This window comes from Amblyraja radiata, chromosome 1 (assembly GCF_010909765.2).
Source record: "Amblyraja radiata isolate CabotCenter1 chromosome 1, sAmbRad1.1.pri, whole genome shotgun sequence".
Lineage (NCBI taxonomy): Eukaryota > Metazoa > Chordata > Chondrichthyes > Rajiformes > Rajidae > Amblyraja > Amblyraja radiata.
Window position 1 is genome coordinate 74076556 of NC_045956.1, and position 23010 is coordinate 74099565.

Consider the following 23010-nt stretch of genomic DNA (forward strand, 5'->3'; position numbering starts at 1 on the left):
AACGTCTCAAACATGGACCTATAGATGGCATTTCCTCCCACAGATGCACTCTGACTTGGTGAGTGTTTACTTTTCCCCAACAATTTGGGCAACAAATTTACAACAACAAAAAAAGAGTGGAATTAGGGTTGCCTTAACGTGTAATTGTGGTGGATGTAAACATTTTTTAATCAGGAAGAACCACAAAACAAGATTGGATCCAGCTTTTGATTCAGAAATGTAGATAGACCATCATTTTCAAGCCAAATTAGCGGCTAATGTAACCAACGTATCTGAAGCTGATAATTGCAGTCAAATGGCACTGTTGCGATGTAGAAACAAGGAACTGCAGATGCTGGTTTACTAAAAAGGACACAAAGTGTTGGAGTAACAGCGGTCGGGCAGCATCACTGGAGAACGTGGATTGGTATGTTTTGGATAGAGTCCCTTTTTTCTGTGCCCTGGCTCTAGGCACTGTTCAGTATAAGAAGGGAGATGTGCCAAATTCTGACCTCCCTCAGACAACTGCACAGGGTGACAGCGCACTTTCAGGGGTGTCATTGGCACGGAAGAGCATTAGTTGGGATTTATGACCCATGCTGAAGAAACACATTTTTAGGAAGGAAATCTGTGGCCTTTTTAAAATAAGCCATTCTCCTTTCTCAATTTCAAGGTTATAGAGACCTTGATCTTCTCTTCTATTTTCATCTTATTGTGCTTTGTTCTAATGTCTTAGTTTTTTGCACAGTCCTATTTCATTTAGAAATGTTATGTTTCATTTATGTATGATTTGCTTTTGCATAAATAGACACAAAATGATGGAGTCACTCAGCGGGTCAGGCAGCATCTCTAGAGAAAAGGATTAGGTGACGTTTCAGGTCGAGACCCTTCTTCAGACCGAGTCAGAGATGCTGCCTGAACCACTGAGTTACTCCAGCATTTTGTGTCTGCAGTTCCTTCCAACACATTTGATTTTGCTTGTTTGTCTGGGTGCAAATGCCTGTGATGCTGCTGCAAGCAAGATTTCCATTGCAGCTGTGCCACACCGTACTTACGCATAGGACAATAAACTCAACTTGACTTGGAAATGTCTGCAAGACTTAGAATAAAGTTGTTTATTCTCTTTAACAAAGAAATAAAGTGAACTCTCCCACTGCCTCCCACTGTGTTGCTTTCCCCGGTGATCTGCCATTGTAATGTCTATTGGGCCCCAGTGCCTGTTCTTGGGGGGAGAAATAGCTCACAGTGAGCATAAAGCTTTAGGTTGGTGTAAGAATCGATATTAGTATTAAAAGAAAGGCGTATTAGTCAAATAAACTAAAATAACATTTCCTTACAGAAAACCAAAATTATTAACTGTCCACTTAAGCACCAGGGCGTCTAATTTATACATTGCATTTCTGGATATTACGGGTGTTGACAATTTATCACACCTTACACAGGATAAAAGGCATCAGAGTTGATGTTGCTTGGCGCATCCAGTCATGAAGCAACCAGGTGGCGGCACAGTGGAGCAGTGATAGAGTAGCTGCATTATAGCGCCAGAGACCCAGGTTCGATCCTGACTACGGGTGCTGTCTGTAGAGTATTTGTATGTTCTCCCAGCATGTTCTGATGGTGTGAGTTTCCTCCAGGTGCTCCAGTTTCCTCCCACACCCCAAAGATGTACAGGATTGTAAGTTAACATCTCTGGAGAGAAGGAATGTGTGATGTTTTGGGTCGAGGCCCTTCTTCTACCCGAACCGGTCTTGACCCGAAATGCCACCCATTCATTTTCTCTAGATATGCTGCCTGTCCTGCTCAGTTACTCCAGCATTTTGTGTCTATCTTTGATTTAAACCAGCATCTGCAGTTCCTTTCTACACAGGATTGTAGGTTAATTGGCTGCTGTAAATTGTCCCCAGCGTGTAGGGTAGAATTAGTGTATGGGTGATCATTGGTCGGCACAGACTTGGTGGGCCGAAGGGCCTATTTCACGCTGTATCTCTAAACTAAACTAACCAGACTTTGAGGGGGGAGGGGGGGAGGATTGGGGGTGGGGATCCTCAGTGGTGCTGCTACATCCAGACTTTGAGCCTTCCGTAGGGCATGGATCTTTCCGCAAGCAAGGCTTCTCTTATCGGTTGTACTAGCCTTCCATTTGATTTTGAGACCAGTGTGAAGGAAATCACTAAGCACAGATGTACCTCTCCTAACTTGTGCCCACAGACATTGATGCCTTCCCCGGGTACAGGTGACAATAACTATCAGTATAAGTCTAACTGAAACCTAGCTGCATTAACAGGGCTCCTATCAAAATCTCACATCATAAACACTGCAGCATCTCTGGGTTTTGGGGGGCACAATTTAATTCATATTTGGGTTCATTATACACAATGCACATGTTCTCTGTTGCAATTCTATATTATGTTTGACCTTGATCCATGAACAAACTAGAACAATATTAATCCTTACATTAATATCAGTAATTCTTTAATTTTAAAAACATCTCCAACCCTTCTTCAAAAAGGCTTCTGGCCCGTAAATGTATCCTGTTCATAGCCTAAAATTGGCATCTGATTACAAATATCCAATGGAAAATGGTATTGGATGGAATTCTATTACGTTGTTTAGGAGGTTCATTCATTTTGATTTAATTCACAGATGAAGAGTATTGTATTGATATTCTTTTGGTAAATGAGTAGAAGAAATGCAACGTGACAAAGATATAGGCCAGTACTTGCCAACTTACATTCCTTCTCGCTTAAGTAATTTACAAGTAGACCCATCTTTTACACAAAGCCCGTTGGCACAAGCATAAATACTAATCTGGTGACGTACAGTAGTGCTAACTGTGAGAACAAAAACTAATGCAAATGAAATTTTAAAAAATGGGGTAATTAAAGTAGATTGCCAGTACAAAGAGAGACCATTTTTGAAAGCCTTTGGAAAAAAGATTTGGTTGCTATTGCCATGGTTGAAGGAATGATAGATTGAAATGTAGTCACGCTGCAGGGAAATGGCACATCAACGCAACACCTGATCTCTGCCTCAAGGGATTGAAGAAGCCGTTTTGCTGTGTTGAGTGGCAGTTGGGAGATCTGGCCTCTGTGCTACCTCATGTACCATTTCACATAGATCAGCATTGCGGCCAAGTTTTGGACCACAGCAGACTGTGGCTGTCACTGGATCTGCCAGTCTAGGGCTGCACAGTAGCTTAAGGCATGTATCTAGCACAGTGCTGCTAAAGGTTCTTGGCTGGCCTCATCGCAGCAATAAACATTCCTTGTATTAATTGGCAAGTAGGTGCCAATATACTGAGTGTGACTTAGTGGAGGCATTCAATCAAGGTTTGTTATATATTTCTACAGCATGGAAGGTAGACATTTGGTGCATGAAATCTGTGCCAGAACTCAATGGGACCCCATAGCATTCACCCGCTTATTTCCCTCCAGTCTATTCTCTGTCACACACCCGTCAATTCTCCCTCTGCCGCCTTGCATTAGAGATTAGTTATAGTGGCCAGCCAGTCAACCTTCCAGCACATTGACAGTATAAGGGAAGGACCTGGAGCAGTTTATAGGGAGAAAATGTTAACTTAGCCCCCTTCAATCACTCTGGCAATCTTTACTTCGTGCTGTAAGCCGGGCATCCAATGATGGAGAGAGTCCAGAGGGCACAGATTCTCTAGAACATTTGCATATTTTTCTTTGGTCTACTCAATCAAGAGAAAGAGAGAGAGTGAAAACTAATGGCAAATGCCTTTCTATTTGTGCTACCTTATAGGCTATTCCTTTCCCTTTATTCTTTTTGTGGTTATATTTGAGCATGTATTTCAGATATGCCTCCTGTTTATGTCACTGGGTCTATGAGCCTGTGATGCTGCTGCAAGCAACATTTTCATTAAGCATGTACCTCAACATACTTGTGCATAGGGTTGCCAACTTTCTCGCTCCCAAATAAAGGATAGAAGGTCAAATTACAGGACAAATTCCCGACAGCAATTTGTTGACCGACCCAGCCGTGGCTGGGTGAATGATGAGTTGACCCGGGTGCTGGACTGCACACAAAGCTCAGCCGGCAGGGCAGCTGAAAAGTTTTGGCCCGTGCGACGTCCGCCACCCCAGTCAACTCATGAACCGATGATCAGCCAGGAGGGCGGTATGCGAAGGTCCGAAGGTCGGACAATTCGGGCGAGGCACTGTTGCTGCACTGCATGGGCTGCACTTCGTAGGGATGGGTAAGGCGGGGCCGGACGCGACGCTCCCACCCGATAGTCCCCTCAACCCGAGTAGTAGCCGTCAAATATGGAACAAGGGCGGTCCCGTACGGGACAAAGCAATCTAGCCCAAATACGGGATGTCCTGGCTAATACGGGACAGTTGGCAACCCTACATGTGCATTTGACCAGAAACACAACCTGACTTGCATCTTTGCCAAGAGTTCTATTATTCCGCTCTCTCTCTATTATTCTCTATTATTCTGCAGGAAAAATGTTCCCAATGTTGGGGGAGTCAAAAACCATGGGGGCCACAGTCCAAGAATAAAGGGGAGGCCATTTAAAACTGAGATGAGAAAATACTTTTTCACCCAGAGAGTTGTGAATTTGTGGAATTCTCTGCCACAGAAGGCAGTAGAGACCAACTCACTGGATGAATTTAAAAGAGAGTCAGATTGAGCTCTAGGGGCTAGCGGAATCTAGGGGTATGGGGAGAAGGCAGGCACGAGTTACTGATTGTGGATGATCAGCCATGATCACAATGAATGGCGGTGCTGGCTCGAGGGGCCCAATGGCCTCCTCCTGCACCTATTTTCTATGTTTCTATGTTTCTCTCAAGTGTCAAACCTGGATGACGCCGAAGCCTTTGCCACATTAACTTAATGCCGACCCAATAAGGTATGTCCTCAAGCCACAAGGATGAGGCTGCAAAATACAAATTCCTTGTTCAAGAGCTGATTCTCAAGCCGCAACAATATGTCCTGTCTCTTCCTGTTTCACCTGTTGATTTTCCCTAATTGTCAACTTCTTTAAATCTGTGAATTTGCTTGAAACATTAGAACAATGTTTGTATTTAACTTGTGGAAGGCATATTACGAGTCAGTTGTAATCCACCAGCATTGTTGATATTGTGAACAAACCATGATTTTTCAGCACAAAATTAGTAGGAGTCACTAATCTCACTGTGTGTTTGCTTTCTCCGGCTGGATCTTAGACTTTAGAAAAACAGTGCAGAAAAAGGTCCTTCGGCCCACCGAGTCCGCACTGACCAGCGATCACCTTGTACACCAGCACTATCCTACACACTGGGAACAATTTACAGTTTTACCACAGCCAATTAACCTATAAACCTGTATGACTTTGGAGTGAGGTAGGAAACTAGGGCACCCAGAGAAAACCTATGCGGTAACAGGGAGAACGTACAAACTCTGTACGGACAGCACCCCTAGACAGGATCGAACCCAGGTCTCTGGCCATGTAAGGCAGCTGTATCTGTGTATTTTTGATTCTTCCGTTTCTGTCTCACTTGGGTTGAAACTTTGACACTTTTTGATTCATTTAGTCCCTGAGATGAAGCTTTCTACATTCAACCAAAATCTGCATCATTTTCAAAACTCAAAACATGACAGGATCCAAATCTTGCATTTGGAAATATAGATAGACCACCACTTTCAAGCCAAATGACACATGGAGAAGCCAATAACCAACTTGATCTAAAGCTGATAATTTCAGGCAAAAGGCAATGTAGCCATGTAGAAATAAGGAACCGCAGATGCTGGTTTACAATAAAGGACCCAAAGTGCTGGAGTAACTCAGTGGGTCAGGCAGCATCCGTGTAGGAAATGGACAGCTGACATTTTGGATCAAGGCCCTTCTTCAGACTCTCATTGATCCCTTTCTATGATTTCTGCTGTTCCCCTGCTATTCATGTTCTTTTCTTAAGTTTTGATTTAATTCCCTCTGTGATTGCCTTGCAATTGAGGAACTAAAATAGTTTTAGCTCAGTTATCTGACTAAAACTATCAACTATTTAAAATAAACCTGCTTACTAAATTGCCTCTGGACATCTGTCAGTGCCTTTGCTAAATGCCCCAATCGTTAAATTTCTTGAAACATGGAAACATTAAAATCCTGACATGCTGTTACCAAAGATAACTATTGGGTAGAAATTTGAAAGGAAATTACATGACATAGGCCAACACCATTTAGGTTCATTCGTACGGAATCTACCATCAGCTTTTTGCAAGATCAGTTTAGTTCCGAAGTGATTGCCTCTGGTTCTCTATTTGGAAGCTACACAATTTATTTTCAAATAACTTTTCACCTTTACTGCCTCTATGTTATGTCATATCTAAAATATTCCATAAAATCTTTAACCAAAGAGCCCAGACTTGGTTCTTTAGTTTTGCTCAATTTGCGGTTTTTTTTATGTGGGAAGTTTTTTATGTTTCGGGTCAAGACCCTTCTTCACCCATTCCTTCTCTCCAGAGATGCTACTTGTCCCGCTGAGTTACTCCAGCATTTGGGTCTTTTTTACTTTGCTCCAGATTTGCAGTCAGAAGCAAAGCAATGATGATTCCCATTGATATGATAGAAATCTCCCCATAATGATCCAGTAATGTGAAGGGATTGCATTTACGTACATGTGAAATAGTTTATTTTATGATCTGATGATATTTGATGGAATACTAATGCTTTACTATACCATTAAAAATCAATTTAGATCCCCCACACGTAACAACTTGTCACTAAACACCTCCAAGACCAAGGAGCTGATTATTGACTTCAGGAGGTCCCATAATGGAGAATACGCCCCAATCTCCATTTACGGGGAAAGTGTGGAGAGAGTGTCCAGCTTTAAGTTTCTGGGCACTCACATTTCAGAGGACCTCACATGGTCCACCAACACCGCTGCGCTGGTCAAGAAGGCACAGCAACGACTGTTCTTCCTGAGGACATTAAAAAAGACTGGTCTGCCCCAACAGCTGCTGACAACATTTTACCGCTGCACCACAGAGAGCATATTAACGTATGGCATCTCTGTGTGGTATCTCAGCTGCACGGAGGCGGAGAGGAGAGCTCTTCAGCGCGTCGTTCACAGAGGATCATTGGGACAGAGCTACCAGCCTTGGAGGGCATCTACCACACACGGTGCCTCAGGAAGGTCGTCAGCATCCATAAAGACTCATCACACCCCTGTAACGGACTGTTTGAACTACTTCCCTCCGGCAGACGTTACAAGGCCTTCTACGCCCGAACCTCCAGACTCAGAAACAGCTTTATTCCAAGAGCTATAGCGGCTCTGAACCGGCCCTGCTGAGTGTCCCCCATCCCCCCTGGACTGTCTCCCTCGGATGGTCACGACACACAGCTTATTTATTTATTTTACTTTTCCTTTTCATCGGTTGGAGCTGCATACTAAATCTCGTTGCACTGACGTGCAATGACAATAAAAGATATTATTATTATTATTATTATTATTATGCAATAATGTCAGATTTTCACAGTATCTTACAGAACGACTAGTTTGTAAGAAATTTCCATCAGTTCCAGTGATTGTTCCTTGATTGAGGTGAAGGCCACAAATGGTGTAGCCTACGCATATACACTGGTGTACAGTAGAGAACATATTGACTGGTTGTATCATTGCCTGCTCTGCCAACTCAAACACCCAGGAATGAAGACCATTGCAAAGAGGTGTGGACAATACCTAGTCTATCGCAGGCACCGATCTTCCCACCATCTAAGGGATCATCAAGAGTTGCTGCCGCCAAAAAGGCAGCCAGCATCATCAGAGACCCACATCACCCTGGCCACACTCTCATTTCAGTCCTGCTATCTGGAGAATGAATGCTTTATTGTCACAAGTGACAAGTCACAGTGAAATTCTTTGCTTGTATACCCAAGGCACGCAAATAGTCGCCCATAAAGGGCGCTTACAAAATTACAAATTCCCCCCTCCTCCTGTGCCAGTTCCCCCTTTGTTCTTACCCCCCCCCCCCCCCTTACAGCAGCCCCGGCACGCAGGGTCCTCCTTTGTTCTTTCCCCAGGCAGCGGCATCCTCAGTTCCACATGGTCCATCCTCATCTGTCGGTTGGCGCCATCATAGACTGCCGCACCAACCTCTCCACTAACACTGTCGGTTCCTCTCCGGACGCCTCCGTGCTGCCATCCCAGGCCCCGGCAGTGGGCTCCGCAGACCCAGGGGTCGTTGGCTGCGGGCTTCATCAACCCGCGAGGCTCCACGCCTGACCTGCGAAGCTCCGGCCCACGAGGCTTCCCAGCAGCACCTCCGGAAGGCGTAGGAAGATGCAGGAACCTGTAAACTGTAACAACCAGGTTCAGGAGCGACTTCTCCCTTACAACCATAAAGCTATCAGCATTACAACCTCCAATTAAGATCCGAGCATTGTTTTTGTCTTTGCACTATTATTATTTATTTTTTATATACTGCACATTTTTTCTTGTTTAATATGGTGTTTACAGTGTACAATACAATACGGTTTTATTCATCACATTGCACATAAAGTGCAAGTGAAATGAATTTGCCAGCAGCGGTACAATGAGAAAGAACACACAAAAACACAATACAAATTTAACACAAACATCCACCACGGCATTCATCACTGTGGTGGAAGGCACAAAATTTGGCCAGTTCTCCTCCATTTTCCATTGTCGGGACCTCAACCCTCCGCAGTCGCCGCTGGGGACATCCAGATGAATGAAAGTCAAGGTAAGTCCTGAATCGGTGCCTCCCCCACCGGAGACTGCGGCTTCAGGTTGGTGTAGGCCGCAGGCCGGCGGTCGGTGATTTGAAGTTCGCACCGCAGACTGCAGGGCCGGCAGTCGAAGTCGAAGCGCCCCTCCAGGGATGCACAGCGAGGGACCCCACTTCCGATGGTAAGTCCACGCCGCGCCTGCAGTAGAAGTTGGCCGCGGGCCGGCAGTCGGAGTGGAATCTTCTTCCTCTCCCGGGTCCCCAGCAAGGGATCCCAGGCTGCGGACGTTGCGCCAGCTGGAGCTCTGCAGACCGCGGCCCCAGGCTGCCGCGGGCCAGCAAAATGGAGCGCTCCCCTCTGGTGACCCCCAGCGAGGGCTCGCCCGCTCCACGCCGAGAGTCCACGCTGCGCCCGCAGCTGAAGCTTCAGGCGCGTCTCCGGGAAAGGTCGCCCGATCCTCGATGTTAGGCCACGGGGTAGGCAACATGGGAAAAGTCGCCACTCCGTGGAGGAGGCGACCAAAACGGTTTCCCCCTTACCCCCCCCCCCACACAAGACACACAAAGAAACATTAAAAACATACATTTAAACTCACTAAAAAAAAATTAAAAAGTTGAAAAAACTGACACGCTGCTAGTTATGTTTACATATCTGTTGTGCTGCTGCAAGTAAGAATGTCATTGTTCCGTTATGGGACATATGACAATCTAATACTCTTGACTTTTTACTTGACAATTGAATCATGATCACTAGACTCAGGATGTCTTGGTTAAACTGGTGTTAAACTCCCAAAGTTGGTGTTGATTCCATTGATGTGAATGCTTGACGTTGCTATTGACAAATTCAGCTCATTCTAAGCTTCCCCCAGTCTAGTTTCAGTCAAAAATCACCGAATCAAGCACATGAACAACTAATCTTTATTTTAACAAAGCGCAATTACAGTTCAACTACTGTACCTATCCAACCGTGGGTTCGATCCTCGTATCTGCCTGATCAAGCCCTCTAGGCCTCGCTCAAACAGAGACACTCCAGAAGGTCACGCAGTCTCCCAGAAGATCGACGCGGGACCTCGTGGCAACGGACTTTTATTGGTCCCAGGACCTTGAGGGGCCGAACCACATGGGGATGGTCTCCTAATAATCCAAATACAGATATTGATTAACCCCATCCATAACAGACATTTTCCTAATCCAATAATACAGCAGCTCAATACATTGTATTCAAACTAGACTTCGTAAGGAAGCCAACTTAGAAACATTGACTCTGATTTGCAAGAAACCCAGACAAGGCTCAATACCTGATCCAATCAACACTCGGCAAAGTAGAACTCTGCAACATTATTTACAATTATTTACAAGGTGTATGTCTGGTTTACAGCCATCCAATCCATTCTATGCATTTTGCACCTAATTGACAGGGTCTGCAGATGTTCTTATTATTTTCTTGCAACTTTGAGGCTCTAGACACACTGGCACCTCTCCACAGCTTGTCACAGTTCTGCAGAGAGATATTCCAAATTGACCAATTCTCCCAACAGCCCTGAAGCTTTTACTCCATTTTAGAGTCCTAGCCTCTCCAATTTGGTCAGGATTAACATTTATATATCATGCTGCACTCCCTGAAAATCTGCTTTTTCTTCAGGTCACCCACACAAGACCCAGCATCCAAAATGTGGTTGACCTTCTCAGAAAATCTTCTGGCTCAGTATTTCACTTTCGTACTGACTTAGTCTGAAGAAGAGTCTCAAGCCTGAAATATCACCCATTCTTTCTCTCCAGAGATGCTGCCTGCCTCTAAAGAGTTACTCCAGCCTTTTTGTGTCTATCTTCTTGTTGATTACCATCTGGAAATCATAGAATGATAGAAACATATCGATACCAATCCTACGCCAATCACATTTGCAAGTATTAGGCCCATAACCCTCTCTGTCGTTCCTATCAAAGTACCTCTACAAATGCATTTTGCCTGTGGTAATTGTAACCTCCTCCATCAGCTCCCCCAGCAGCTCTTTGCAGCTAACCTCCCATCTGTGTATAAAACCTAACCCCTCAGATCTCCTTGAAATTTCTCCCCACTGAACTTAAGTTCTAGACTCCTGCCCTGACAAGTAGACTCTGATTATCTATCCTATTTGTTATCTATACCTTGTCCTAATTTATTAACCTCATTCCTCTGCCTCGCATATTTCAATGTGAATGATGCATGTTTAAGCAATTGCCCCTTATAACTGCAGCCCTCCATTTTTGGTAACATCCTGCTGAATTTCCTCTGCACTGTGCTCAGCAATCTTCAGTGGCCCCCACCAGCTCTTCCCCTGCTATTTATGGTGCTCTGGTTATAGAATTGCAAGCAGTTTTTATTGCTTTGATCATTAGGTCCTCAATAGTGTTGGCAAGAGCCAAGACACATTTAAATCCGATGGCAATCATTGCAAAGTATGTCTTCAACAAGCAATATATTTTTATTAAGTGGCGTAATGCAGTTGTAATGACTGAATTTATAATATTTTTATGTTCATATATGGATCTTGTAGCAAGTTAGCCAGAGAACTGCACTTCCTGAGAACCATACTCCATGAACTTTCAGGGAATCAGTTCAGTACCGATAATGAATGCTTCCTACTGTAAAATAACACACTTGTCCTTTTTTTTCATGCCTCAGTAGAAGTTGGCCATGCTAATATTAAGTATTAATTCCGTAACAAGATCACATTATTTATCTTGGGGAATATGATACTGTTAGGAATATGAGAGGGATAGACAGAGTTGACGTGGATAAGCTTTTTCCATTGAGAGTAGGGAAGATTCAAACAAGAGGACATGATTTGAGAATTAAGGGACAAAGGTTTAGGGGTAACATGAGGGGGAACTTTTTTACTCAGAGAGTAGTAGCTGTGTGGAATGAGCTTCCAGTGGAAGTGGTGGAGGCAGGTTCGATTTTATCATTTAAAAATAAATTGGATAGGTATATGGACGGGAAAGGAATGGAGGGTTGTGGTCTGAGTGCAAGTAGATGGGACTAGGTGAGAGTAAGTGTTCGGTACGGACTAGAAGGGCCGAGATGGCCTGTTTCTGTGCTGTAATTGTTATATGGTTATATGGTTAGTGGGATCATTTACGGCAGATGGCAGCTTTAAAGACACCTTTTGTTTTCAGCAGGGATTCAAAACGGAGTAGTACTTAGTACCCTGAGATCATGTTGTCTAACATTCTGGCCAACACATAACTTGAAGCAGAGATCACAAGCTTCTGTCAGTGAATTTGTTAGTACTTGGTATCTTCAATACTTTGCTGAGCCTCTTATATGTAGACAACTTCATTTGTCATTGATCGGGTCATTTCATGATATAAACAATATTTTTGGGGGAACTGCCATAAACACATAACATATCATAAAATATATTTCACTACTTTTATATCCCTTTAAAAGTCTTATCATGAAAAAGTCAACAGTGGTTGTACTATTATTGCAAAGAAGGGAATACCAGGCTTTCAATTCAAGGTGGTTTTATGCCGTCTTAAAAGCCTGAAAATCCAATTTTTGAGGCGACTGCAATCTTCTAACATTTACATTCCTAAATATTCCTAAATACCGGGTATATATTTTTTAGTGGAACAACATATCATCTGTGGCATTTCTCATGATGACTGAAATAATCTGGATGTAAACATTTTCCCATCACTTATTCAGATACAGGCCCTCCCCAGGTTACAAATGCTTGGCTTATGGAGAACTCACGGACATGAATGATCATCAGAAAAACATCCTGTTTACATATAATATGCCACAGATTTCCTGTCCCACGGAAATGATTTCCACGTACCTCGACTCCATCTTATCCTTCCTGGTCCAATATCTCCCAACCTATGTCCAAGATACCTCACATGCCTATTGCCTCTTCAATGACTTCTGCTTTCTGAGCACAAACTTCCTCATCTTTACTATGGGCGTTCAATCACTCTACACCTCCATCCCCCACTAGGACGGCCTGAAAGCCCATAGTTTCTTCCTTGACCATAGAACCATCCAATTTCCCTCTACTAACACTCTGCCCCGCCTAGCAGAGCCGGCCCTCACCCACAACAACTTCTCCTTTGACTCCTCCCACTTTCTCCAAGTCCAAGGCGTAGCTATGGGCACCCGCATGGGACCCAGCCATGCCTGCCACGTTGATCAATCCTTGTTCCAGACATACACTGGCCCTATCCCTGAACTCTATCTCCATTACATTGATGACTGCATCGAACGTGCAACTTGAACGTCCAGGAGCGAGAAAGACTACAAAAAGGTTGTGACCGCTGCCCAGTCCATCACCGGCTTTGACCTCCCCACTGTCGAAGGGATCTATCGTAGACACTGCCTCAAAAAGGCAGCCAAAATCATCAGGGACCTACACCATCCTGGCCACTCACTAATCTCACCACTGCCATCAGGATGAAGGTACAGGAGCCTGAAAACTGTAACGTCCGGGTTCAGTAACATCCAAGCATCTTCCCCACAGCCATCAGGCTAAAACAACTAATAAGCTATGAGCTCTGAACTGCAAAAGACTATTATTATTTGTTATTTGCACTATATTTGTTATTTATTGAACTTTTCCTTTTTTTTTTCCTGTTATATACAATGTTTACATATTCACATATTCTGTTGTGCTGCAGCAAGTAAGAATTTCATTGTCCCGTCCGGGGTATATGACAATAAACCACTCTTGACTCCTGACCTCCTGCACCCATGCAGAACTCATGGACTTCATCAATTTCACCACCAATTTTCATCCTGCACTTGGACCATCTCCGACACCTCCCTCCCCTTTCTTGATCTCACTGTCTCCATCACAAGAAATAGTAAGATTAAACGAGAACTTACCAGTTGGAAGTTTGATCGTTATTTTATGAGGAGTAACGTTGAGGGATTACGTAAAGAACCCGCCAGGAAACATGCGTGTCATTCAAAGCAGCGGTGCGAAATCACAGATAACAGTAATGACTGAACATAGTAAGATTAGAGAAGAGGATACCAGTTGAACTTTATGATCAAGGGTGGGAGCGGAGGGTACATAATCCCTCAACGTTACTCCTCATAAGGGGTGTCGAATGGGATAGTGGAGGATGGAGTTAAAGGGAAAGGGTTTCTTAAATGTGTGAGCGTAGAGACAGAGGGGGTGTAAAATGAGGGTAGAAGAAATAGGTAGCAAGGTGAAAAGTAAAAGCGGCAGGCCGGCAAATCCAGGGCAAAAATCAAAAAGGGCCACTTTTCAGCATAATAGTATAAGGGGTAAGAGTGTTGTAAAAACAAGCCTGAAGGCTTTGTGTCTCAATGCAAGGAACACTCGTAATAAGGTGGATGAGTTGAATGTGCTGATAGATATTAATGACTATGATATAGTTGGGATCACGGAGACATGGCTCCAGGGTGACCAAGGCTGGGAGCTGAACATCCAGGGATATTCAATATTCAGGAGGGATAGACAGAAAGGGAAAGGAGGTGGGGTAGCGTTGCTGGTTAGAGAGCAGATTAACATAATAGAAAGGAAGGACATTAGCTTTGAGGATGTGGAATCGATATGGGTAGAGCTGCGAAACACTAAGGGGCAGAAAACGCTAGTGGGAGTTGTGTACAGGCCACCTAACAGTAGTAGTGGTTGGGGATGGCATCAAACTGGAAATTAGAAATGCGTGCAACAAAGGTAAAACAGTTATAATGGGTGACTTCAATCTACATATAGATTGGGTGAATCAAATTGGCAAGGGTGCTGAGGAAGAGGATTTCTTGGAATGTATGCGGGATAGTTTTCTAAACCAACATGTAGAGGAACCAACGAGAGAGCAGGCTATTCTAGACTGGGTATTGAGTAATGAGGAAGGGTTAGTTAACAGTCTTGTTGTGCGTGGCCCCTTGGGCAAGAGTGACCATAATATGGTTGAGTTCTTCATTAGGATGGAGAGTGACATCGTTAATTCAGAAACAAGGGTCCTGAGCTTAAAGAAAGGTAACTTTGAGGGTATGAGACGTGAATTGGCCAAGATAGACTGGCGATTGATTCTTAATGGGTTGACGGTGGATATGCAATGGAAGGCATTTAAAGACTGCATGGATGAACTACAACAATTGTTCATCCCAGTTTGGCAAAAAATAAATCAGGGAAGGTAGTGCATCCGTGGATAACAAGGGAAATCAGGGATAGTATCAAAACAAAAGATGAAGCATACAAATTAGCCAGAAAAAGCAGCCTACCAGAGGACTGACAGAAATTCAGAGGCCTGCAGAGGAGGACAAAGGGCTTAATTAGGAAAGGGAAAATAGATTATGAAAGAAAACTGGCAGGGAACATAAAAACTGACTGCAAACGCTTTTATAGATATGTGAAGAGAAAAAGATTAGTTAAAACAAATGTAGGTCCCTTGCAGTCAGAAACGGGTGAATTGATCATGGGGAACAAGGACATGGCAGACCAATTGAATAACTACTTTGGTTCTGTCTTCACTAAGGAAGACATGAATAATCTGCCGGAAATAGCAGGGGACCGGGGGTCAAATGAGATGGAGGAACTGAGTGAAATCCATGTTAGCCGGGAAGTGGTGTTAGGTAAATTGAATGGATTAAAGGCCGATAAATCCCCAGGGCCGGATAGGCTGCATCCCAGAGTACTTAAGGAAGTAGCCCCAGAAATAGTGGATGCATTAGTGATAATTTTTCAAAACTCTTTAGATTCTGGAATAGTTCCTGAGGATTATGGGGAAAGGTAGGGAAAAAAAGAAGAGGGCAATAGTAATTGGGGACTCTATTGTTATGGGGTCGGATAGGCGTTTCTGTGGACGCAGTCAGGAGACCAGGATGGTGGTCTGCCTCCCTGGTGCCAAGGTCTCGGACGTGTCTCAACGCATCCAAGATATCCTGAAATCAGAGGGAGAGGAGCCTGAGGTCGTGGTACATATTGGTACAAATGACATGGGTAAAAAAAGTGAAGAGGTCTTGAAGGGAGGATTTAGGGTGTTGGGAGGAGAGTTAAGGAAAAGGACCAAAAAGGTAACAATCTCAGGATTATTGCCTGTACCACGCGACAGTGAGAGTAGGAATGGAGCGAGGTGGAGGATAAATGCGTGGCTGAAAGACTGGTGCAGAGGGCAGGGATTCAAGTTTCTGGATCATTGGGACTTCTTTTGGGAAGGTGGGACCTGTACAGAAAGGATGGGTTGCACTTGAACCCGAGGGGGACCAACATCCTGGCGGGGAAATTTGCAAAGGTCACTGGGGAGACTTTAAACTAGAATGGTTGGGGCGAGGGACTCAAATAGAGAAAGCTATTAGACAGAATGGGAGGCAGGAAGCAGAAAAGGGAAGCACTCGGACACAAGAGGAGAAAGAAAAAAAAGGAAATAAACAGAGAAGAAGGGACGGGGGGTTTCTTAAATGTGCATATTTTAATGCTAGGAGCATTGTAAGAAAGGTGGATGAGCTTAGAGTCTGGATAGACACCTGGAAGTATGATGTTGTGGCGATCAGTGAAACATGGTTGCAGGAGGGCTGTGATTGGAAACTAAATATTCCAGGATTTCGTTGCTTCAGGTGTGATAGAATTGGAGGGGCAAGAGGTGGTGGTGTTGCATTGCTAGTCAGGGAAGATATTACAGGAGTGCTTTGGCAGGATAGATTGGAGGGCTCATCTAGGGAGGCTATTTGGGTGGAACTGAGAAGTGGGAAAGGTGTAGCAACACTTATAGGGGTGTATTATAGACCGCCAAATGGGGAACGAGAATTGGAAGAGCAAATATGTAAGGAGATAGCAGATATTAGTAGTAAGCACAAGGTAGTGATTGTGGGAGATTTCAACTTTCCACACATAGACTGGGAAACACATTCTGTAAAAGGGCTGGATGGTTTGGAGTTTGTAAAATGTGTGCAGGACAGTTTTTTGCAGCAATACATAGAGGTACCTACTAGAGGAGGGGCAGTGCTGGACCTCCTGTTAGGAAATGAGACGGGACAGGTGGCGGAGGTATGCGTTGGGGAGCACTTCGGGTCCAGTGATCACAATACCATTAGTTTCAATATAATTATGGAGAAGGTCAGAACTGGACCTAGGGTTGAGATTTTTGATTGGAGAAAGGCTAACTTTGATGAGATGCGAGATGATTTAAAAGGAGTGGACTGGGACATTTTGTTTTATGGGAAAGATGTAGAAGAGAAATGGTGGACATTTAAAGGGGAAATTTTAAGAGTACAGAATCTTTATGTTCCTGTTCGGTTGAAAGGAAACAGTAAAAATTGGAAAGAGCCCTGGTTTTCAAGGGAAATTGGACATCTTGTTTGGAAAAAGAGGGAGATCTACAATAATTATAGGCAGCATGAAGTAAATGAGGTGCTTGTGGAGTATAAGGAATGTAAAAAGAATCTTAAGAAAGAAATTAGAAAAGCTAAAAGAAGATATGAGGTTGCTTATGGTGAAAGTAAATCCAAAGGGTTTCTACAGCTATATTAATAGCAAAAGGATAACGAGGGATAAAATTGGTCCATTGGAGAAACAGAGTGGGCAGCTATCTGCAGAGCCAAAAGAGATGGGGGAGATATTGAACAATTTCTTTTCTTCGGTATTCACCAAGGAGAAGGATATTGAATTATGTGAGGTAAGGGAAACGAGTAGAGTAGTTATGGATACTATGAGTTTCAAAGTAAAAGAAACTGACACTTTTGAAAAATATAAAAGTGGATAAGTCTCCAGGTCCTGACAGGATATTCCCTAGGACATTGAGGGAAGTTAGTGTAGAAATAGCCGGGGCTATGACAGAAATATTTCAAATGTCATTAGAAACGGGAATAGTTCCCGAGGATTGGCGTACTGCGCATGTTGTTCCATTGTTTAAAAAGGGTTCTAAGAGTAAACCTAGCAATTATAGACCTGTTAGTTTGACTTCAGTGGTGGGCAAATTAATGGAAAAGATACTTAGAGATAATATATATAAGCATCTGGATAAACAGGGTCTGATTAGGAACAGTCAACATGGATTTGTGCCTGGAAGGTCATGTTTGACTAATCTTCTTGAATTTTTTGAAGAGGTTACTAGGGAAATTGACGAGGGTAAAGCAATGGATGTTGTCTATATGGACTTTAGTAAGGCCTTTGACAAGGTTCCTCATGGAAGGTTGGTTAAGAAGGTTAAACTGTTGGGTATAAATGCAGGAATAGCAAGATGGATTCAGCAGTGGCTGAATGGGAGAAGCCAGAGGGTAATGGTGGATGGCTGTTTGTCGGGTTGGAGGCAGGTGACTAGTGGGGTGCCTCAGGGATCTGTGTTGGGTCCTTTGTTGTTTGTCATGTACATCAATGATCTGGATGAAGGGGTGGTAAATTGGATTAGTAAGTATGCAGATGATACCAAGATAGGGGGTGTTGTGGATAATGAAGAGGATTTCCAAAGTCTACAGAGTGATTTAGGCCATTTGGAAAAATGGGCTGAAAGATGACAGATGGAGTTTAATGCTGATAAATGTGAGGTGCTACACCTTGGCAGGACAAATCAAAATAGGACGTACATGATAAATGGTAGGGAATTGAAGAATACAGTTGAACAGAGGGATCTGGGAATAACCGTGCATAGTTCCTTGAAAGTGGAATCTCATATAGATAGGGTGGTAAAGAAAGCTTTTGGTATGCTAGCCTTTATAAATCAGAGCATTGAGTATAGAAGCTGGGATGTAATGTTAAAATTGTACAAGGCATTGGTGAGACCAAATCTGGAGTATGGTGTACAATTTTGGTCGCCCAATTATAGGAAGGATGTCAACAAAATAGAGAGAGTACAGAGGAGATTTACTAGAATATTGCCTGGGTTTCAACAACTAAGTTACAGAGATAGGTTGAATAAGTTAGGTCTTTATTCTCTGGAGCGCAGAAGGTTAAGGGGGGACTTGATAGAGGTCTTTAAAATGATGAGAGGGATAGACAGAGTTGATGTGATCAAGCTTTTCCCTTTGAGAAAGGGAAGTTTCAAACAAGAGGACATGACTTCAGAATTAAGGGACAGAAGTTTAGGGGTAACATGAGGGGGAATTTCTTTACTCAGAGAGTGGTAGCGGTGTGGAATGAGCTTCCAGTGGAAGTGGTGGCGGCAGGTTCGTTGGTATAATTTAAGAATAAATTGGATAGGCATATGGATGAGAAGGGAATGGAGGGTTATGGTATGAGTGCAGGCAGGTGGGACTAAGGGAAAAAAATTGTTCGGCGCGGACTTGTAGGGCCGAGATGGCCTGTTTCCGTGCTGTAATTGTTATATGGTTATATGGTTATATGATTGGAGGGTAGCTAATGTAACACCACTTTTTAAAAAGGGAGGGAGAGAGGAAAACGGGGAATTACAGACCAGTTAGTCTAACGTCGGTAGTGGGGAAACTGCTAGAATCAGTTATTAAAGATGGGATAGCAGCACATTTGGAAAGTGGTGAAATCATTGGACAAAGTCAGCATGGATTTATGAAGGGTAAATCATGTCTGACGAATCTTATAGAATTTTTCGAGGATGTAACTAGTAGAGTGGATAAGGGAGAACCAGTGGATGTGTTATATCTGGACTTTCAGAATGCTTTCGACAAGGTCCCACATAAGAGATTAGTATACAAACTTAAAGCACATGGTATTGGGGTTCAGTATTGATGTGGATAGAGAACTGGCTGGCAGACAGGAAGCAAAGAGTAGGAGTAAACGGGTCCTTTTCACAATGGTAGGCAGTGACTAGTGGGGTACCGCAAGGCTCAGTTCTGGGACCCCAGCTATTTACGATATATATTAATGATTTGGACGAGGGAATTGAATGCAACATCTCCAAGTTTGCGGATGACACGAAGCTGGGGGGCAGTGTTAGCTGTGAGGAGGATGCTAGGAGGCTGCAAGGTGACTTGGATAGGCTGGGTGAGTGGGCAAATGCATGGCAGATGCAGTATAAAGTGGATAAATGTGAGGTTATCCACTTTGGTGGCAAAAACAGGAAAGTAGATTATTATCTGAATGGTGACCGATTAGGAAAGGGGGAGATGCAACGAGACCTGGGTGTCATGGTACACCCAGTCATTAAAAGTAGGCATGCAGGTGCAGCAGGCAGTGAAGAAGGCGAATGGTATGTTAGCATTCATAGCAAAAGGATTTGAGTATAGGAGCAGGGAGGTTCTATTGCAGTTGTACAGGGTCTTGGTGAGACCACACCTGGAGTATTGCGTACAGTTTTGGTCTCCTAATCTGAGGAAAGACATTCTTGCCATAGAGGGAGTACAGAGAAGGTTCACCAGACTGATTCCTGGGATGTCAGGACTTTCATATGAAGAAAGACTGGATAAACTCGGTTTGTACTCGCTAAAATTTAGAAGATTGAGGGGGGATCTTATAGAAACTTACAAAATTCTTAAGGGGTTGGACAGGCTAGATGCAGGAAGATTGTTCGCGATGTTGGGGAAGTCCAGAACAAGGGGTCACAGTTTAAGGATAAGGGGGAAATCTTTTATGACCGAGATGAGGAAAACTTTTTTCACACAGAGAGTGGTGAATCTCTGGAATTCTCTCCCGCAGAAGGTAGTTGAGGCCAGTTCATTGGCTATATTTAAGAGGGAGTTAGATGTGGCCCTTGTGGCTAAAGGGATCAGGGGTTATGGAGAGAAGGCAGGTACAGGATACTGAGTTGGATGATCAGCCATGATCATATTGAATGGCGGTGCAGGCTCGAAAGGCCGAATGGCCTACTCCTGCACCTATTTTCTATGTTTCTATGTTTCTATAAAATAACGATCAAACTTTGAACTGGTAAGTTCTCGTTTAATCTTACTATTTTACTTCGGAGTCACATGAGTGACTACGTGAAGATTTCAAAGCTCTGTGATTTCATGCCGTGGAAACTAGTCCATGCATCACATCTGCCTTAATTGACTAAGGGAGGAATTGTGTTAACATGTTTAAACATGAATCCGACATTGAAATCCATGACAACGTTATTAACAACAAATTATAGCCCCTATTTCATGGGGTGAAATCATATTACAGAACTTAAAATTGATTCTGCAAAAGTTCCAGGTTTAACCACTAGTTTATGGTAGAATTGTTGGAACGTTTTTTCCCTTGACCATCCTGCTGTCTCCAGGATTTGGTCCATCGGTACATCCAACTCCATAGCTGCCGATGTAGCTGCAGCCCTGGTGGAATGAGATTTGAATATGTTAGTATCCACTCCAGCTGTTGTTAAAACCTGTTTCAGCCATCTGGAAATAGTTTGAACCGACACTTTTTTGTGGGGTTGCTTGTGGCTGATTAGTAGTGCCATCTCGTAGCCTCTGATGTTTTTGGTGTTCTCCATATATAACAATAAATGTCTTATTATACAGAGACGATCATCTATAGGGTAAGCCCTAAATTCTATTTTGAGGCCTGATGGTCCCGGTCTGTTCTGATTGATTAATTCGTGAATATGAAAAGTTATATTTCTTGTTGAAGAAGTCATATTGTCCAGTCTTAACTTATGTAAAGACTGTACCCTTTGTGCTGTGACCAAAGCCATCAGCATGACTGTTTTATGCGTCAGTTTTTGCAGGGACAGAGCTGTTGCTGGAGACCAGTTCCTTAGCAATGTTAGGACGATACTCACATCCCATATTTGAGAGTACCTGGTTCTTGGAGGATTGATATTAAAAAATTCCCCTCATAAGTTTGGTTACCAGGGGGTGAGTCCCAACAGAATGACGCTCTGATCCTCGCCATAGATATGCTGAAAGGGCACTTCTGGCACAGTTTAATGGCACTGTAACTGAGCCCCTCATCATAATGGAGGCCTGCCAGGAATTCCAGAACAGGCGTTATGTTCATCAAGCTGTAAGTGATGTTGTTTCTGTGACAATATATCTCCCAATTCCTGATGTATACCAGATATTGTTTTTTGGTGGACTGCCTGTGAGCCGCTGAGATAATGTTCAATGTTCGGTCCGTCAGCCCAGTTCCAGTAGAGGTTTCTTTAAACTCTACAAATTAATAAGTTTGTCGTATTATGACATGGATGGCTATCCCCAGTTACGGGATGAACCAACAAATCTGGTCATTTCAGGATGGTGATACATGGTTCTAAGACCATGTCGAGTATCACAGGAAACCATGGTTGAGTAGGCCAATCGGGCACTACCAAATACCAGACGCCGAGTCTTGTTGTATTTTGCGTAATACCCGACTGATGAGGCAGAAAGGAGGGAATGCATAGAAAAACAATTTCCCCCAATGCAGCGAAAAAGCATCTATCGCTGATGCCCCAGGGTCTGGTTCCCAAGAAACATAGTTTGGTAACTGGTGATTGAGTCTAGATGCAAATAGATCGATATCTCGTGTTCCATACCGTGCTACAATATCAGCATATACTTTTATATCCAACATCCATTCGATGTTTTCATTGAATTTGCGTGACCTGGTGTCTGCCACTGAATTTAGGTTACCTGGTAGGTAGGTAGCTGATATCCAAATATTTCTCTGGATACACCATTGCCAAATTGAATTAGCCGGATTGTCACATGATGTTGATTTGATTCCACCCATATGGTTAATATATGCCACCACGGTGATATTGTCAATCTGTAGTCTAACATGCTGGTGATATATTCCAGAACAGTATGACTTTAGGCCATAGAACGCACCCAACATTTCCAGGTAGTTTATGCCAAGTGTTGCCCTTTGTAAATTTTGATAATACAAAGGTCCAAATTGTGTGGCTGGAAAAGCAGCCACTTTTTTTTTGCCAATCACCCTTGCTACCAATCTGATAGATGGTTCACTGATGTCAATGAGGTTGTTGCAGGCCTCAGTTAAGACTGTAGCCTTGTCCTTTGGTAAAGTCACCGACATGTGAACTGAGTCAATAGTGAACCCCAAATAATCCATTATGGTGGAAGGCGTTAGTTTAGATTTAACTGGATGGATGATAAACCCCAGTTTCTCAAACAATTGTTTGGTGGCTGATACAGCTAGTTTGGCTAATTCCAAAGTTTAGCCCACAATCAATATGTCATCTAGATAGGCCATGATCATATGTTTTTGTTTCCGAAGAAACGCTAGGGCTAGTTTCAAAATTTTTGTAAACAGCCTGGGGCTGATGTTAAGCCATTTGGTAGAGCTCTATACTGCCAGAGCTGCCCCATCCAGTTGAATTTTAAATAACGTCTGTGATCAGTCCGTATAGGCACTGAATAGTAAGCATCTTTTAGGTCGATGCTGGCCATGAAGTAGCCTGTGGAAATCAATTGTTTGGCAGTAACAAAGGTTTCCATTTTGAAATGAATATACTGTACAAATGTATTCAATTTGGTCAAATCTATGATGA

General features: G+C 43.4%; 1 protein-coding gene and 1 long non-coding RNA gene across 5 annotated transcripts in view; one reads left to right on the forward strand and one right to left on the reverse strand.

The window, feature by feature from the left end:
* arhgap24 (Rho GTPase activating protein 24) overlaps positions 1-23010 on the forward strand; it is a 472936-nt gene that overhangs the window by 302445 nt on the left and 147481 nt on the right. The gene's annotated exons all lie outside the window — the stretch shown is intronic.
* On the reverse strand, positions 5139-12497 carry LOC116975298. Its single transcript, XR_004412588.1, has 3 exons — positions 11847-12497; positions 6094-6096; positions 5139-5150 (listed from the first exon to the last, which is right to left on the reverse strand). It is a non-coding gene; the product is annotated as an uncharacterized LOC116975298 (long non-coding RNA).